The sequence below is a fragment of the Palaemon carinicauda genome, chromosome 2 (genome assembly GCF_036898095.1).
Source record: "Palaemon carinicauda isolate YSFRI2023 chromosome 2, ASM3689809v2, whole genome shotgun sequence".
NCBI classification, from domain to species: Eukaryota; Metazoa; Arthropoda; class Malacostraca; order Decapoda; family Palaemonidae; genus Palaemon; species Palaemon carinicauda.
This window is the reverse complement of record NC_090726.1, coordinates 138,946,179-138,966,317: the sequence shown is the minus strand read 5'-3', so window position 1 is coordinate 138,966,317 and position 20,139 is coordinate 138,946,179.

The following is a 20,139-nucleotide window of genomic DNA, read 5'->3' as shown; positions in this document are numbered from 1 at the left end:
AGATGGACGTCCTTCCAGTCTTTCTGGTCCATGGGTAAGGTCAGGGACAGTGGCTTACATTCTTCCAAGGAGGGACATGATTTCCCTGCCTCAACCGCCTTCAAGGCAGCCTTAAATCCCTTCTCCATAAAGGGAAAGGCTCTGATAGGAGAAGCCACAAAGGAAGGATGCTTCTTACTCAAAGCTGGTACCTTTGACTTTGTGAAGCCCCTCTCTTTCATTGAGCTCGTCAGTAAAGCCTGTGCTTTACTATGGTAAAAAACTATGACCTCCTTCGGCTCCGTCTCTTCCTTTGAGGCTGGCTCCCTCCTAAGACGGACATAGCAGTCCGGGTAAGACTCCTTGTTGGGCCAGAATTCCACTTCTTCAAAGGGAATTGAACACAACTTCTCCAATATGACAATCTTTCCAGTTGTCATATGCATGTGCTCGGCTTACCTCCAAGGATTAGCATCCGAGCACAAAGGAAGATCCTTCACGTTGAGCTTCTTCTGGGGCCCACGTGATGCTGCAAGTCTCCGCATCTCCAACTTCATTGCAGCTTCCTTTTCATCGTTCTTCTTCTGCATCTGTTGAATCATTTCAACGATGGAAGAGAGAGTCCTACCCAGATCATCTGGGATAGCAGACGATGTTGAGGGAACAGGTTCAGTTGCCTGAACCGATGTAACCAACCCCTCATCGATTTCTTCCTCCTCAGTATCAGGTGCCTGGGTCAGCTCCTCTTCTTGGCCTTCTGCCAGAAGGTCCTTTTCAGTGTCCTCAGACACCTCAGACATCCTATCGTCCAGTTGGATGTCTTGTAGGGCGTCCGAGACTTCAGAATCAACCGGAATCTGAACTAGTGGTATCTCCGTTTGAGGCTGAGGAATCACTGCATCCGCCGATGCCTTAGGAAAAAGGTAAGCCCTCATCTTTTCGCTTGGAAGATAGGGCCAGAAGTATTCTTCTGGAAGCCCCTCACCCAGATTCGAAGCTTTTCCCTAGCTGCGTCCCTTGACTCCGCCGACTTAGAGGCGTCAAATGCCTCAGTAATCAGGTTAGTGCAAATTTTACATACCTGAGGGTCCCAATACCGGAGATCACCTTTGGAGACTCTGCGTGCCTCCTGCACAACTCATATGTCCACAGAAGTTTTTGTTGCGGACGTTGCAGAACATGCTTCTGCACTTCGGATGGTCCTCCTGTAAAGAGAAGAAATTCCATGAGTATCAAGTGAAAAACATCACTGGATAGCTAATGTTAATATATATATATATAGCTTAAAATAACTAAGCTAGAAAGGAAAGAAGGAAAGAGACATACTTGTATTTCCTGCCCAGCCAATTGCTGTAATCTTCCAGATAATAAAATTAAGGTTAAATCTTATTCTAGAATAACCTTCAACATATTTCCCAGAGGAAAATGTAGGTGTAGCTCACACCATTATAAAGAATTTTAATATACTGGATAATTAATAAAGAAAGAACTCACTTTCTTCATCTGTACGGTTTCAACAAAAGGCTGTACAAGGCAACACAAGTATGTTAGAAGAACTTAGTGTTACAATATATTCTATACTATAGTTTTCTCCATGCAGTATATACTATACTGTAAAAATACTGGCTACTGTATACAATATGTGTGCCGGCCGGCACTTACCTCAATATAGTTCCAAGGTATACTACCTTTAGACTACTGGGCGGCAGATCGCTGGTTCAGTTGTGTGTGCTGGCCGGCACTCTCTGCCGGCCGGCAACTATAAACACTAGCACCAGGCTGCCGGCCGCTAATCGTAGCAGCCGGCAGATCTTATGGTGTGCTTCTGTTGCCGGCCGGCAATGGTAGGCTACCTATGCTGGCCGGCAATAAAAAGAACCAGAGAACTTCCACCCGCCCGGCTGCCGGCCACTCAAGCCGGCAGCCGGGCTAAGGGTACATACACTAAAAGGAAAACAGAATGGATGTAAGGATATAAGACGGCACTGCCTTACAGCCCTCCATCCAGAAATAGTGGACATAAGGAAGGGGAGAATGTAAAATTCAGGCTTCCTTCTATCCATTGCCTGCCGGGCTCTACTGACAGACATGGATGTAAGGCCAAGGGAGGTCTGGGGAACACTACAGAAGTTGGGCCTCTGCCGGCCGGCACGATCTTGCCGTCCGGCAAAGGACTGAGCCAGTTCCATATCTTAACCTACTCTAGGTACAAATGTAGAACGACGGCCAAGAGTTGTAATAGCTAGGCCATTACTAAGGATAGGGGGGAAAGGGAGAAGAGGGTCCTGCAAACTTTGCTCTAGTATGAGATTATCCCAACGGCCAAGAAAGCTCATCCTAGCCTAGGGATTATCTATGGGAGGGAGGTCAGCAATACTTGCTACCTCCCTCAATAATAAAACAAAGTTTTGATGTTATTCACAAGGAAATGAAGAATCTTATCCTTCATTCCAAGAACAACAACACTGGACTAGTCTGCTAGATCACTAGAAGAAGGAATCATCTCGTACAGAAACCTTCAGATGTGGTCTAGGTAGGCTAAGCCTCCTATGTCTGCACCTAACCTAGCAAAGGAATCTCATTCTCTATGCTAGAAAGAAACAGACCCCAGACTAATTACTCTGATGTTCTGCCCAAACCTGAAACCAGATTCTCTGGTTACAGGAATAGAACAGAAACACCCTAATATAGTTATATCTGAACACTTATTCAGATAAAACCACTAGGGTTAAGCTCAGGCTTAATCAGAGGGAAAAGGGATTGAACTTAATTTCCAGAGGAGAAAAGAGCAACTGGGGAAGTGCGCGAAAGTATACTAAAGCCCCATAGGCGCGGAGAGAATCGATTACCTAAATCACCAAAACTCTCTCGTATACAATCTTGGAAGAAAATATCAACAATATATTATATGTATAAAACTGCCTATAGCTTCAATGAATTTTAAAACACTCGGAAATCTGTATATCATGCATGAAAGTAGTAGGGCCAAACGCCTAGGCTACGGAGCCTAGCGTAGGCTAGGATCGGTTACCTCAATCGCCAAAACTGAAATACTAACGGCATCATATAAAGAATTCCTATTGTAAAGCTAAATAGGTAGAATTATTAAAGCATAAGGACCGGGAACGTCGCTCTGGCTAACTAAATGACTCGTGCTTAGCGAGCGACAGCGTCCAGGATGCCTCCGGTAGGCAACAGCTCTTGTATACGTTATTACCGCTTTTGATTTAATTTCAAAACACCAAGAGCTTACATTTATACATAATAAAGATAATACTCAACTTTTCAGAGGCAGAAGAGGCTGGAGAAAGCATCATAATGTTGAAAATATTCCAAGATCACGAGAAAACACAGGGAAAACAACGAGTTGTTGAGCTACGGAAAAAGATATGAAGATGGCGCCGTCGGCGGCATTGTGTACACACTCGAAGCGGGATAGGAGAGGTACCTTATTAACGGCTCTCCTTTCTTTCTCGTTTTTTGTTTTCTTGCCACTTTGACCCCTCGAAGTGTTAATTCTATTCGGGGTGAAGATAGCTATGTGGCGTGTCAAGAATACGTCTTCTGATATTACACGATATCCCATGTTAAGTTTATTTAGGGATATTCGCTCCAGGAGTTAGAATTCTGGATACCTTAAGGTAAATTCTCTGGGAATATCACCGTAGTCAAATATACCCCAGGAAGCTACCCTAAAGGAACTTCCATCAGGACGACATGGCCTGAGCCCAAAAAACGGATTTTGAGCGAAGCGAAAAATCTATTTTTGGGTGAGATGGCCATGTCGTCCTGATGGAAGTTCCTAAAGGGTAGCTTCCTTGGGTATATATAACTACGGCGATATTCCCAGAGAATTTACCTTAAGGTACCCAGAATTCTAACTCCTGGAGCGAATATCCCTAATAAAAGAACCAGGGATATCGCGAAATATCAGAGGACGTATTCTTGACACGCCACATAGCAATCTGCACCCCGAACAGAGTTAACACTTCGAAGGGGTCAATTGGCAAGAAAACGAAAACGAGAAAGAAAAGGAGAGATGCTCGCAAGGTATCTCTCCTCTCCCGTTTCGTAAGCGTGCATTGTGCCGCTCACGGCGCCATCTGTATTCCTTGTAGCGATACACGAGGTGCTACAGATACTGTATGTAGGGAGGGGACCTACAGCCCTTTAAAAGAAAGGGAAGGGCGGGTCCATCAGGACAACATGGCCATCTCACCCAAAAATAGATTTTTCGCTTCGCTCAAAATCCGTTTTTTGGGCTCAAGCCATGTCGTCCTGATGGAAGTATACCAGAGCATTACTGTATCTGTGGATTCTCAAAACGTGCCGTACTCCCCGAAGGTATTTCCCGGCCAACTAGACCTAGAGACCTAAGATGTTACCGTCATACATCTTTTCAACTAACCATAGACCATGTTAGTGCTTCCTGCCCCCTACAGGGAAGAGTCCTACTAGACTCTGGAAAAGTCTCGAAGAGTACATATACCTATGTATGAATAACAGACAAGCCAATATAGTGGTCTCACCCTATATCATGTAAAGCATAGTTTGTAAAGAACCACTGAGTCAATATGAAATATCGACCAGTTCTCCGTTCAATACCGGATTGGACAAAGGTTTATATCCGAGTAGGCGGAAAACTTGCATATCCGCCACCGTCCCCTCAGGGCATGGAGTCCTCCCGCCAAGGGAAAGCATAAACCAATGCAAAGAATGCTTGCATAAAGGAACAATCTATTAGAATTATCCCAGATAAATATACATAGAACGTAATGCAAAATTATATCAAATAAATTGACACAAATGAAGGAGACGTAAGGTTCCCAAGAACTAGTTTATTGACAAACGATAAATAAAACAGGTTAAACAACCATTATATAAATATAAGAGGAGGATAACCAACAAATAAGCATAAGCATGATAGTAAACAGAAACTTGTTTATCTGAAAGAAAAACATTAGCGCCACTTTTAACATACCGAGGTATCAAAATTATAAAAGTCTGTATTACTAATCAGTTACATTAGCGTTGGAAACACTCGGCACACATGTCTGCACTTATGCTAGGTTCACCTTTGAAAGTGGAACAGTCAATGTGGGCAACCCAGTGCCCTCACACTTAGTTTGTAGAACAGATCGTAACTACACACTCACCCCGGAATTAATCGTCCCAATTAAATCCACTGTTCCTCGCAGAGTTAAACAGCAGGGTTAACGACACAACCCACTGCTACCACAGACCTCTTTAGTTGCTCCACTTGCTTCGCATAGTGACGAAAGAACACTCTGGAAGACTTCCAGCCAGTGTATGAACGAAGATGTTCAAAATCCATACAATTAAAGAAATTTAAGGATGAGGCAACTTTCCTCGGATCGTGACCTGCGGGTGTACTGTCTGGATCCGCTCTGCGAATAAAATAGGTGATTTTCGACCTAAGTTGTTTCAGTGATAAATTTGAGCCTGATGTTTCTCCCCTGAATAGTTGACCACCCCTGAAGTCTGAAGTTCTACGAAGATAGACCTTTAGGCATTCCACTGGGCATAGAGATGCATCTTTTTTCAGAGGGCAGATTCTCCAGGGACCCCACCTGTTGGTGGGTAACTCGTTCTTGGCGAGAAACGTAGGATCCGGAAACAGGTTCAGTTCTCCCCCATCCAAGAACTGAACACGACCCTCCTCTCTCGAGAGGGCTACAATTTCACTAACCCTGGCCCCCGACGCGAGTGCAAATAGGAAAATAACTTTTTGGGTCAAATCCTTTAAAGCACACTCCTCATTGTTCAACAGCGAAGCGAAATGAAGAACTTTATCTAAAGACCATGAAATGGGCTTTGGAGGTGCTGATGGTCTGAGCCTAGCACAGGCTTTCGGAATTTTATTAAAAATATCGTTAGCGAGGTCGACCTGGAAGGCATATAAAATGGGTCTTGTCAAAGCAGATTTACACGTTGATATTGTGTTGGCTGCCAACCCTTGACCATGGAGGTGGATGAAGAAAGATAAGCAGAAGTCCGTCGAGATCTTTTGCGGATTATTCGCCTTGACAAAGGCCACCCATTTCCTCCAAGATGACTCATATTGCCTTCTAGTAGATTTGCACTTATATTCCTCTAGGAAGTCTATACTGTCTTTCGAAATCCTGAATCGTTTTCTCACCGCTAGGGAGAGAAAATCATGAGCTGCAGGTTCCGGGTTTTCTGTGATGAAGCGCAGACAGTCGACTTCTGAACTCGCTGGGTCAGAACTGGATCTGGTAACGGTAGACACTTCAGCCGTAGTTCCAATGCCAGAGGGAACCACATGCTGTTCGGCCACTTGTGAGCCACTATTGCTGCTACTCCCTTGAAAGATCTCAGTTTGTTGAGTACCCTCAACAGAAGGTTGTGAGGAGGGAACAGGTAAATCCTGGACCATCTGTTCCAGTCGAGGGACATCGCGTCCACTGCTTCCGCCAAGGGATCCTCGTACGGGGACACGTAAAGGGGTAACTTCTTGTTGTCTTTCGTCGCAAAGAGGTCTATCTGCAGTTCTGGGACTTGACTCAAAATGAAGGAGAATGATCCTGCGTCTAGGGACCATTCCGACTCTATCGGTGTGAACCTGGATAGAGCGTCCGCTGTCACATTGCGGACTCCTTGAAGGTGAACTGCCGACAGGTACCACTTTTTCTTTTCCGCCAGTCGAAAGATGGCCAACATCACCTGGTTGAGTGGTGGTGACCTCGATCCTTGTCGTTTCAAGCATCTCACAATCACCTCGCTGTCCAGCACCAACCTTATGTGGATCGAGCGACGAGGGGAGACTTTCTTCAAGGTAAGGAGTACTGCCATAGCTTCCAGAAAGTTTATGTGAAATGTCTTGAATAGATTGGACCAAGTCCCTTGGGCCTTCTTCCGATGAGAATGACCTCCCCACCCCTCCTTCGAGGCGTCTGTGTGAATAGTCAACGAGGGGGGAGGTGGCTGAAGAAGTACTGACTTCTTTAGTTGCCTGACTTGGGACCAAGGCCTGAGAAGCGTACGTAGACGAAGCGGAACTGGTCTTATCAGATCTCTTCGCGCGTTTGATGCATAACTTCTCCAAACTCCGGTTGCATCCTTTAGCTGTGCTCTTAGCACCGGGTCTGTTACTGAAGCAAACTGGAGAGAACCCAACACTCTCTCCTGTTCGCGTCTTGATATCCTTTCGGAATCCAGAAGTCTCTTGACAGAACCAGCTATCTCCTTCCTCTTCTTCGCCGGGATGGAGAGTTGGTGTGACACTAGGTCCCAGTGGATTCCCAACCACTGGAACTTTTGAGATGGAGAAAGTCGAGACTTTTTTCTGTTGATCTTGAAGCCTAGATACTCTAGGAACTGGATCACCTGTAGGGAAGCTTGCAAACATTCTGTCTTGGATGCTGCCCACACCAGCCAGTCGTCCAGGTAGGCTACCACCTGGATTCCCTTTAGGCGTAATTGTTTGAGAGCTACGCTCGCAAGCTTCGTGAAGATCCTTGGGGCTATGTTTAGCCCGAATGGCATGGCTCTGAAGGCGTAGAGTCTTCGATGTAGCTTGAACCCTAGGTAGGGGGAGAGTTGGCGATTGATTGGAACGTGCCAATAGGCGTCTGACAAATCTATGGAGACGGTAAATGCCCTCTTGGGCAGTAAGGTCCTTATCTGTTGCAGTGTTAGCATCTTGAACTTGCAGTTCACTATGAACTTGTTGAGTGGCGACAAGTCCAGAATGACTCTGAGTTTTTCTGAGTCCTTCTTGGGAACACAAAACAGCCTCCCTTGGAATTTGATGGACTTTACCCTTCGGATCACTCTTTTCTCCAACAGTTCTTGAATGTACTCCTCCAGAACGGGGGTGGAGTGTTGGAAAGATCGAGGGCACGGGGGTGGAGTGCTGTACCAGCTCCAACCCAGTCCATTCTTGAGTAGGCTGTGGGCCCAGGGATCGAAGGTCCACCGATCCCGAAAATTCTGAAGTCTCCCTCCTACCGGTATCATCTCACTTTGACTGCTGTTGCCCTGAGGCCTTGCCTCCCTGACCGCGACCACCCCTGAATCCCCTCCCCCTTGAGGGGCGTCTAGACGAGCCTCTGGCTGCTCCTCTAGGCTTCGCTCGAAAGGTAGTTGACTGCCCTTCGAACGCTGGGTTAAATGCCGGAGACTGCGTCGACACGGCTTGGGGTACCCACTGGTACGTGGTCGGGGTTTGTGCTACCATCTGGGGCACTGTAGGCATAGGAAATTGCTGTTGCTGCTGCTGTCTGAATGGCTTGGCTGGCCGAGAGGGTAGCCTAGTCTTCTTAGTCTTCCTCTTTGGTTGGGGACCCTCATCCGGGGAAGACTTTCTCTTGAGAGATAGGCCCCACTTCTGGAGAAGGTTTCTATTCGCCGTGGCGGCCTTATCTACAACCTCCTTGACCGCTTCACTAGGGAAGAGGTCTTTGCCCCAAATGTTGGAGGAGATTAGCTTCCTTGGCTCGTGCCTCACCGCAGCCGAGGCAAACACGAACTCCCTACAAGCCCTCCTAGCTTTGACGAAGCTGTAAAGGTCCTTCGTCACTGTGACTAGGTGTGTCTTAGCCACTACCATGAACATCTCATGGACCTTGGGGTCACTTGCCATTGTCTCCAGAGTCGTTTGATGAGACATTGAGGCAGCCAGTCTTTCTTTTGTCTCAAGCTCCCTTCGCAAAAGAAAGTCAGACAGCTTGGGGAGATTCTTACCGAACTGACGTCCGGCAATATCAGCCTCCAACTTCCCGACTGAGAAGGTAAGATGGACGTCCTTCTAGTCCTTGTGGTCCATGGGTAGGGCCAAAGACAAATGTTTACACTCCTCCAAGGAGGGGCATGGCTTACCTGCCTCGACTGCTTTCAGCACAGCCGTAAACCCTTTCTGCATAAAGGGGAAGGCTCTAGAAGGAGAGGACACAAAGGAAGGGTGTTTCTTACTCAAAGCAGGTACCTTTGAGTTTGTGAAGCCCCTCTCTTTCATCGAGCTTGACAGTAAAGCTTGAGCCTTAGCGTGGTCCAAAACTATGACCTCCTTTGGCTCTGTTTCTTCCTTTGAGGCTGGTTCCTTCCTTAGACGGACATAACAGTCCGGATACGACTCCTTGCTGGGCCAGAATTCCACCTCCTCAAGGGGGACTGAGCCCAACTACTCCAAAATGACGATTTTTCCCGTCATCATAGGCATGTGCTCAGCATACTTCCAAGGGTTAGCATCTGAGCACAAGGGAAGGTCTTTCACGCTGAGCTTCTTCTGGGGCCCACGTGATGCTGCAAGTCTCCGCATCTCCAGCTCCATTGCAGCCGCCTTCTCATTATTCTCCCTCTGCATCTGTTGGATCATTCCAACGATGGAGGAAAGGGTCTTTCCCAGCTCTTCTGGGAGAGAGGACGATGTTGAGGGAATAGGTTCAGGGGCCTGAACCGGAGTAGCCGACACCTCGTCGACCTCTTCCTCTTCATTGTCTGGAGCCTGCTCTTCATCCTGGTCTTCTGCCAGAAGATCATCTTCCAGACCCTCGGACACCTCCGACATCCTATCGTCCAATTGGATGTCCTGCAGGGCGTCCGCGACTTCAGTATCCACAGGGATCTGAACCACTGGTATCTCCACTTGAGGCTGGGGAATCACTGCCTCAGCTGACGCCCTGGGGAAAAGGTAAGCCCTCATCTTCTCACTCGGAAGATAGGGCCCAGAAGTGTTCTTCTGAAAACCCCTTACCCAGGTACGAAGCTTCTCCCTTGCTGCGTCCCTTGACTCCGCTGTCTTAGGAGAATCAAAAGCCTCAGTAATCAGGTTTGTGCACACAGTACATACCTGTGGGTCCCAATACCGGAGATCACCTTTGGAGACTGCGCATGCTGCGTGCCTCCTACACAAATCATGTCCGCAGAAGTTCTTGCTGCGGACGTTGCAGAAAACGCTTACACACTTCGGATGGTCCTCCTGTAAAGAGAAGAAAATTCCATGAGTATCAAGTGAACTACGTATCACTGGATATACATAGCTTAGCATAAATAAACCAGAAAGGAAAGACACACACTTGTGTTTCCCGCACAGTCAATTGCTGCAACCTTCCAGATAATAAAATCGTATGGTTAATCTATACTAGAGCAACCAATGAATAATTTCCAGAGGAAACAGGTGTAGCTCACACCCAAAAAGATGATTTTAAAATGCTGGATAGTAGACAAGAAAGAACTCACTTTCTTTATCTGCAAGGTTACACCAAGGGCTGTGCAAGATAACACAAAAGTGTTAGAAAAACTTAGTGTTGTAACAAATACTATACTATAGTTTTCTCCCTACAGTATATACTATACTGAAAAATACTGGCTACAGTATAGGAGGTAATGTGCCGGCCGGCACACACCTTGACTAGTTCCAAAGTATACTACTTATAAACTATAAGGCGGAAGAACGCTGGTTCGAATGCATGTGCCGGCCGGCAGCTAAACAACAACCACACCTGGCTGCCGGCCACTAATCGTAGCGGCCATCAGACAATGGTGTGATATATAGCCGGCCGGCAAAGGTATACAACCAATGCCGGCCGGCAGCAAAAGAACCAGAGAACTCCGACTGCCCGGCTGCCGGCCTGAGTGGCCGGCAGCCGGGCTAGGGTACAACACTAGAAGAAAAACAGAATGGATGCCGGGATAAGAGACTGTACTACCTCATAACCCGGCAACCCGAAAGAGTGCACATAAGGAAGGGGAGAATATAACTTCAGGCTTCCTGACCAATGCCATCTGGCTCTACAGACAAACATGGATGAGAGACCAAGGGAGGTCCGGGCAGCACTCAAAGCAGAAGACCCTTGCCGGCCGGCAAGGGACTGAGTCAACCCCATATCCTAACCTATGCTAGGTACAGATGTAGAATGACGGACAGGAATGCAATGGCTAGGCCATTACAAAGGAAAGAGGGGGAAAGAGAGAAGAGGGTCCTGCCAACCTTGCTCTAGTAATGAATCACCCGCAGCCAAGAAAACTCATCTTAGCCTAGGGGAGATCCGAGGAGGGAGGCCAGCAATACTTGCCAACTCCCACGGAACCAAAGCAAGGAAGGCGTTGTTATTCACAGAAAAGAGGATCTTATCCTCCACACCGAGAACAACAACTCTGGACTAGTCTGCTAGATCACAAAAAGAAGGAATCATCTCGTACAGAAACCTTCGAAAGTGAACTAAGGAGGCTAAGCCTCCTATGTCTGTTGTCAGTCTAGCAAGGGAATCTCAACCACAAGCTAGACATAAACAGACTCAGACTAAGAACTCTGATGTCTTGCCCCCTCCCTGAAGCCAGACTTACTGGAAACAGGAAGGAACAGAAACACCCTAATATAGTTGTATCTAAAGTCAATTCAGATAAACCACTAGGGTTAAGCCCAAGGCTTAAACAGAGGGAAAGGGATTGCACACCTTCTCCGAAGAGAAGAGAGCAACCGGGGAGTGTGAGAAAGTATACTAAGGCCCCATAGACAACTAGCCTAGGCGCAAAGAGAATCGATTACCTAAATCACCGAAACTCACTCGTATACTATCTTGGAAGAAAATCAACATAATCTTAAATGTATAAAACTGCCTAAAGCTTTAATAAAATTTTAAAACACTCGGAAATCTGAATATCATGCAGGAAAGTACTAGGGCCAAACGACTAGGCTACAAGGTCTAGCGTAGGCCAGAATCTGCAAATCCTTCGCCAAAACAAAAATACTAAAAGCATCATATAAAGAAATCCTACGTAACGCTAATCAGCTAAAATTATTAAAGCGAAACAGCCAGGAACGTTGCTCTGGCTAACTAAATAACTCATACCTAGCGAGCGACAGCGTCCAGGACGCCTCCGATAGGCAACAGCTCTTGTAACAACGATATCACTATCAAATCACTTTTAAAATTACCAAGAGCTTACATTTATACATAAAGAAATAATACTCAACTTATCAGAAGCAGAAGAAGTTGGAGAAAGCATTAGGAGTTGAAAAAATCCAAGAATTGCGAGAAACACAGGGAAAAAACACCGAGTTGTTGAGCTACGCAAAAAGGAATACAGATGGCGCCGTGAGCGGCGCAATGCACGCTTACGAAACGAGAGAGGAGAGATACCTTGCGAGCGGCTCTCCTTTTCTTTCTCGTTTTCGTTTTCTTGCCAATTGACCCCTTCGAAGTGTTAACTCTGTTCGGGGTGCAGATTGCTATGTGGCATGTCAAGAATACGTCCTCTGATATTTCGCGATATCCCTGGTTCTTTTATTAGGGATATTCGCTCCAGGAGTTAGAATTCTGGGTACCTTAAGGTAAATTCTCTGGGAATATCGCCGTAGTTATATATACCCAAGGAAGCTACCCTTTAGGAACTTCCATCAGGACGACATGGCTTGAGCCCAAAAAATGTTATTTTCATTAGTAAAATAAATTTTTGAATATACTTACCCGATGATCATGTAGCTGTCAACTCCGTTGCCCGACAGAAATCTACGGTCGGGATACGCCAGCGATCGCTATCCAGGTGGGGGTGTACACAACAGCGCCATCTGTGAGTAGGTACTCAAGTACTTCTTGTCAACAAGAACTCAATTTTCTCCTCGGTCCACTGGTTCTCTATGGGGAGGAAGGGCGGGTTCTTTAATTCATGATCATTGGGTAAGTATATTCAAAAATTTATTTTACTAATGAAAATAACATTTTTCAATATTAATCTTACCCGATGATCATGTAGCTGATTCACACCCAGGGTGGTGGGTGGAGACCAGCATACATGTTAACAAAGAAGCTAAGTATCCCGTATTTCATTTTATCAGTTATTCAAAATAACAAACATAAAATAAATAAGTACCTGGTAAGGAAGTCGACTTGAACCATTACTCTGCCTTTTTTAAGTACGTCTTCCTTACTGAGCCTAGCGGTCCTCTTAGGATGCTGAACGACTCCTAGGTGCTGAAGTATAAAGGGCTGCAACCCATACTAAAGGACCTCATCACAACCTCTAACCTAGGCGCTTCTCAAGAAAGAATTTGACCACCCGCCAAATCAACCAGGATGCGGAAGGCTTCTTAGCCGACCGTACAACCCAAAGAACAACAATAAAAAGTATTCAAGAGAAAGGTTAAAAAGGTTATGGGATTATGGGAATGTAGTGGCTGAGCCCTCACCTACTACTGCACTCGCTGCTACGAATGGTCCCAGGGTGTAGCAGTTCTCGTAAAGAGACTGGACATCTTTGAGATAGAATGATGCGAACACTGACTTGCTCCTCCAATAGGTTGCATCCATAACACTCTGCAGAGAACGGTTCTGTTTGAAGGCCACTGAAGTAGCCACAGCTCTCACTTCATGTGTCCTTACCTTCAGCAAAGCAAGGTCTTCTTCCTTCAGATGAGAATGTGCTTCTCTAATCAGAAGCCTGATGTAGTAAGAAACTGCGTTCTTAGACATCGGTAGAGAAGGCTTCTTGATAGCACACCATAAAGCTTCTGATTGTCCTCGTAATGGCTTTGACCTTCTTAAATAGTACCTTAGAGCTCTAACTGGGCAAAGTACTCTCTCTAGTTCGTTCCCCACCAAGTTGGACAGGCTTGGGATCTCGAACGACTTAGGCCAAGGACGGGAAGGAAGCTCGTTTTTAGCCAAAAAACCGAGCTGCAAGGAACATGTAGCCGTTTCAGATGTGAAACCTATGTTCCTGCTGAAGGCGTGGATCTCACTTACTCTTTTAGCTGTTGCTAAGCACACGAGGAAAAGAGTTTTTAATGTGAGGTCCTTAAAAGAGGCTGATTGGAGCGGTTCAAATCTTGGTGACATTAGGAACCTTAAGACCACGTCTAGATTCCAGCCTGGAGTGGACAACCGACGTTCCTTTGAGGTCTCAAAAGACCTAAGGAGGTCCTGTAGATCTTTGTTGGTGGAAAGATCCAAGCCTCTGTGGCGGAAAACCGCTGCCAACATACTTCTGTAACCCTTGATCGTAGGAGCTGATAGGGATCTTACGTTCCTTAGATGTAACAGGAAGTCAGCAATCTGGGTTACAGTGGTACTGGTTGAGGAAACTGCATTGGCCTTGCACCAGCTTCGGAAGACTTCCCATTTAGACTGATAGACTCTGAGAGTGGATGTCCTCCTTGCTCTGGCAATCGCTCTGGCTGCCTCCTTCGAAAAGCCTCTAGCTCTAGAGAGTCTTTCGATAGTCTGAAGGCAGTCAGACGAAGAGCGTGGAGGTTTGGGTGTACCTTCTTTACGTGAGGTTGACGCAGAAGGTCCACTCTTAGAGGAAGAGTCCTGGGAACGTCGACTAGCCATTGCAGTACCTCGGTGAACCATTCTCTCGCGGGCCAGAGGGGAGCAACCAACGTCAGCCGTGTCCCTTTGTGAGAGGCGAACTTCTGAAGTACCCTGTTGTCAATCTTGAACGGCGGGAACGCATACAGGTCGAGATGGGACCAATCCAGCAGAAAGGCATCCACGTGAACTGCTGCTGGGTCTGGAATCGGAGAACAATACAACGGGAGCCTCTTGGTCATCGAGGTAGCGAATAGGGCCCATAGTCTGCTGCAAACATTCTTGTGAAGGGTCCACTCTGTGGGGATGACCTGACCCTTCCGGCTGAGGCGATCTGCCATGACATTCATATCGCCCTGAATGAACCTCGTTACCAGCGTGAGCTTTCGATCTTTTGACCAAATGAGGAGGTCCCTTGCGATCTCGAACAACTTCCTCGAATGAGTCCCTCCCTGCTTGGAGATGTAAGCCAAGGCTGTGGTGTTGTCGGAGTTCACCTCCACCACCTTGTTTAGCTGGAGGGACTTGAAGTTTATCAAGGCCAGATGAACCGCCAACAACTCCTTGCAATTGATGTGAAGTGTCCTTTGCTCCTGATTCCATGTGCCCGAGCATTCCTGTCCGTCCAGTGTCGCACCCCAGCCCGTGTCCGATGCGTCCGAGAAGAGACGGTGGTCGGGGGTCTGAACAGCTAATGGTAGACCTTCCTTGAGAAGAATGCTGTTCTTCCACCACGTTAGAGTAGACCTCATCTCTTCGGAAACAAGAACTGAGACCGCCTCTAGCGTCATGTCCTTTATCCAGTGAGCAGCTAGATGAAACTGAAGGGGGCGGAGGTGGAGTCTCCCTAACTCGATGAACAGGGCCAGCGATGAAAGTGTCCCTGTTAGACTCATCCACTGCCTGACTGAGCATCGGTTCCTTCTCAGCATGCTCTGGATGCATTCTAGGGCTTGATTGATCCTTGGGGCCGACGGAAAAGCCCGAAAAGCTCGACTCTGAATCTCCATACCCAGGTAGACAATGGTCTGGGATGGGACGAGCTGGGACTTCTCTAAATTGACCAGGAGGCCCAGTTCCTTGGTCAGATCCATAGTCCATCTGAGATTCTCCAGACAGCGACGACTTGTGGGAGCTCTTAAAAGCCAGTCGTCTAAATAGAGGGAGGCTCTGATGTCTGCCAAGTGAAGGAATTTCGCAATATTCCTCATCAGTCTGGTAAACACAAGAGGTGCCGTGCTTAGGCCAAAGCACAGGGCTTGGAACTGGTACACAACCTTTCCAAAGACGAATCTTAGGAAAGGTTGGGAGTCTGGATGGATGGGGACGTGAAAGTACGCGTCTTTCAGGTCTAACGAGACCATCCAGTCCTCCTGCCTGACCGCTGCTAGGACCGACTTCGTCGTCTCCATCGTGAACGTCTGCTTGGTGACAAAAGCATTGAGAGCACTGACGTCCAGCACCGGTCTCCAACCTCCTGTCTTCTTGGCTACCAGGAAGAGACGGTTGTAAAAGCCCGGGGATTGATGATCCCGGACTATGACCACCGCTTCCTTTTGTAGCAAGAGCGACACCTCTTGTTGCAACGCTAGCCTCTTGTCCTTCTCCTTGTAGTTGGGAGAGAGGTTGATGGGAGACGTAGCTAGAGGGGGACTGCGGCAGAACGGAATTCTGTAACCCTCCCTTAGCCACTTCACAGACTGAGCGTCTGCACCTCTGCTCTCCCAAGCTTGCCAGAAGGTCTTGAGTCTGGCTCCTACTGCTGTCTGGAGAGGAAGGCAGTCAAAACTTGCCTTTTGCGGACTTGGAACCCTTCTTGGACTTGCCACGGTGACTGTCTGCACGGGTACCTCCTCTGCTGGAGGCTCTGCCACGAAAGGGCGGGATGAACCTAGAAGCAGGTGTGTCAACTGCTGCAGGGCGGAAGGGTCTAGGCACGGAAGGTAAGGTTTTATAGCCTTACGTGCAGAAGATGCCATAAGATCATGAGTATCCTTCTGGATAAGTGAGGCAGCCATCCCCTTAATCAGCTCCTCCGGAAACAGACACTTGGAGAGAGGAGCAAACAACAACTCTGACTTCTGGCAAGGAGGGATACCAGCTGATAAGAAGGAGCAAAGATGTTCTCTCTTCTTAAGGACTCCTGATACATACGAAGCCGCAAGTTCACCAGACCCATCCCGAATTGCTTTGTCCATGCTAGACATGATCAGCATGGCCGAGTCCTTATCTGAAGGGGAAGTCTTCCTGCTTAAGGCTCCCAAACACCAATCGAGGAAGTTGAATATCTCGAAGGCACGAAAGACTCCCTTCAACAGATGATCTAAATCGGAAAAGGACCAGCAGATCTTCGAACGTCTCATAGCCAACCTGCGGGGAGAGTCAACCAGACTTGAGAAGTCGGCCTGGGCAGAGGCAGGAACCCCCAAGCCGGGTTCCTCTCCCGTGGCATACCAGACGCTCGACTTAGAAGCAAGCTTGGGAGGCGGAAAGACGAAAGAAGTCCTTCCCAGTTGCTTCTTGGACTGCAACCAGTCCCCCATAACCCTCAAAGCTCTCTTAGATGATCTGGCGAGAACAAGCTTGGTGAAGGCAGGCGCAGCAGACTGCATGCCCAGAGCAAACTCGGAGGGAGGAGAACGAGGGGTTGCAGACACAAACTGCTCAGGATACAAGTCCCTGAACAAGGCAAGGACTTTACGAAAGTCTAAGGAGGGAGCAGTAGACTTGGGCCCTTCAAAATCAGAGTGAGGCTCATCCAGATGTGCAGCTTCATCATCCGATACATCATCATCCGAAAGCTGAGTTGTAAGAGGTAAAGGCAGAGCAGAAAGCTGAACGGCTGAATCCGGCAGAACGGGTGCATGCGTACCTGCGGATCCAACATCATGCCGCTGCTGGTCGGTCTGCGAGCTGGCAACAACAAAAGCAGAGGGCTGGTGTGTGGGAGGGTCTGCGGTGGGATGAGGAGCATGCGGTATGGTATGCAGAGCATGCTGTAAGGTATGCGGCTCATGCTGCATGGTATGCGGAGCATGCTGTAAGGTCTGCAGAGCATGCTGCATGGGCTGAGGAGAATGCCGCATAGTGCTGGAACCCGGCAACTCCTGATGCGGCAGCTCACGCATGTTAGCAGATGGTGCAGCAAGAACATGCGTCTGGCAGGGTGGACTGCGCATCGGTGGTGGAGCTCTCACAGGTGGAGTGTGGGAGCAGGCAGCCGCAGTATCTGCTGAGCGCACAACCTCGGCGGGTTGTAGGTTAACAGGAGCCTTCTCAGCATGATACTCCTGCATGAATGCAGCAAGCTGAGACTGCATAGTCTGCAGCATGGACCACTTAGGGTCTACTGTGGTTGGAGCAACAACAGACGGAGCAGTAGCCTGTTGAGGGACCACTCTACCTCTCTTGGGAGGTGTGCAGTCATCAGATGACTGCGGCGAGTCCGAACTGACCCAGTGGCTACACCTGGGCCGTTGGACTAGCTCGGAAGGGACCTTACGCTTGAGCGGTCCTGAGACCTTGGTCCACCGTTTCCTCCTGGAAACCTCTTCCACAGAAGAGGAATGTAAGGGCTCATTCGTCTGTATGTGGATGGGACGATCCTTAGCAGATACGTCCGCAACCACTGAGGATACATCCGTGCGCCGATCAAGGCCTGCCGAACCCTTTGGTCCTTCGACATTGCTTCTCCCCTGGGCTTGGGAGCTTGCAAGAGGTCCCGGACTGGGAGGACGACTGGCACGCACAGATGTACCCTCATGCGCAACACTGACACTGACACTTTGCACATCACTAGCACTAACACTTCCCACTGCACTTTTCGCTTTCAGCTCTCTGACATCTGCCAAGAGCTGATTACGGTCATTAGCCAATGACTCCACTTTGTCACCGAGAGCCTGAATGGCACGCAACATATCCGCCATACCAGGCTGAGCACTCGTAGCAGGTTCGGGAGTCACCACCACAGGGGAAGGAAAAGGTTGAGGGGCATGGGGAGAGGAAAAATCCACAGAGCGAGAAGAACTCCTCCTATTTCTCTCCTTCTCTAACCTATGTGCATATCTAAGGAATTCGTTAAAATCGAATTCCGAAAGCCCAGCACATTCCCCACATCGATCTTCCAATTGACAGGATTTACCCCTACAATTGGAACATACGGTGTGAGGATCTATAGAGGCCTTCGGAAGACGCCTAGTACAAGTCCTAACACTACACTGCCTGTACTTAGGTACTTGAGACTGGTCAGACATCTTGAATTTAGAAGTAGTCAAGGGGGAATTCCAAAATCTAGCAAAGTTCGTTACCAATTAATCTAAATTAATTCCAAAAGCTTGCTAAGCTAATGAGAAAGCTTCCTGAATAGCGAAGGCTATAACTTTAGAGCAAATACATCACCAAATCGTGATCAAAGACTCCAAAATCAACAGCGTATCCAAGTAGGTCTTGCCGGCGGCACGACAGAGGAAAAATTGAGTTCTTGTTGACAAGAAGTACTTGAGTACCTACTCACAGATGGCGCTGTTGTGTACACCCCCACCTGGATAGCGATCGCTGGCGTATCCCGACCGTAGATTTCTGTCGGGCAACGGAGTTGACAGCTACATGATCATCGGGTAAGATTAATATTGAAAAACTTCTTTTTTAGTTGAGTGCAGTATTACCAAGTTAGCAGAAAAGTAACTAGACTTAGAATCACATAAGCATTAGCAAAAGTATTCCACTTAAAAGAATTTCTAGATTTCTTTGTTCAGTAATTACATTTTGTGTGAAAATTTATAGGCTATATGAGGAATTTGGGTAATATTACTAGAATTTTACCTCTACTAAAATCTTATGGAGAACCTTTGGCAACACTTTTCAGGTAAACAGCACTTGAAAACACCAAACACTATAACTAAAGGTGTAGTTGTGGTGAAAACAACGAACGGTTTAGGGTTTTTTATATGAATATGTAATAAAATTGGGATAATCGGTATATAGCTACTTAATATTAACTTAAACATTTCATGATACACCCAAAATAAGAAAAGTTACTGTGCCAGACTATAACCACGCTAGAGTCGCTGACTAGGGATTTTTGCTAAGTTTTTAAAATCCTCAATTTTTTTTTTTCTAAAACTGCCGTACTAATTTAAGGGTGCGTCTTACCACTTGTAGCGTCTTATGACACGGGAAATACGGTAATTCTTATTTTTTCTAACTATACAAACCTGAGTAATTTGATAGTATGATTTTAACAAAGTTGGAAACTCTATTTTTAAAATCTATATACGAGGTGTTTGTAGTTTAGTTACTAGCAAGGAAGGCGGAGTCGTTTTCAAGATGCGGAAGAGGGAGACAAATATTCAACATTCCTCAAAGTGCTGATCTGTGTCAGAAAGGTCTATGGCCTAGGAGAAGCCTGGTCTTTCCACCGAAGGACAGGAAGGCAGTCAACGACCTTCTCTGTCGTTCCTCTATCAGTGCGACACCTAGACTTGAACCTTCTTGATTGGCCTTAGCCAGAAATGCTTTACATAAAGGGAGTCTTGGGCCTCTGGAAATGATGCCTCCTGGAAAGTGGGGGTTCTTCCCACCTCATTCCTGCAGCCTTTATTAGGTGGACACAATATTATTGGATGCAGGAGATTCTCCCTTCCCCTCCACTAAACATTGTACTTGCAATCTGGATACCAGGGTTGCTCGCCAGGATGTTTTTCAGTGATTGCAGTTTCTTCTCGGGGGCAGAGACATCTGGTATGGAAATCACAGCCATAGCTACCATGCCAGTAGCCTCTTGGATCGACCTCTAGTCGGGTACAATCAGCTACCAAGCCATCACAGAGAACCTGAACGAATTTACAAAACAAGCAAGCCCTGAAGG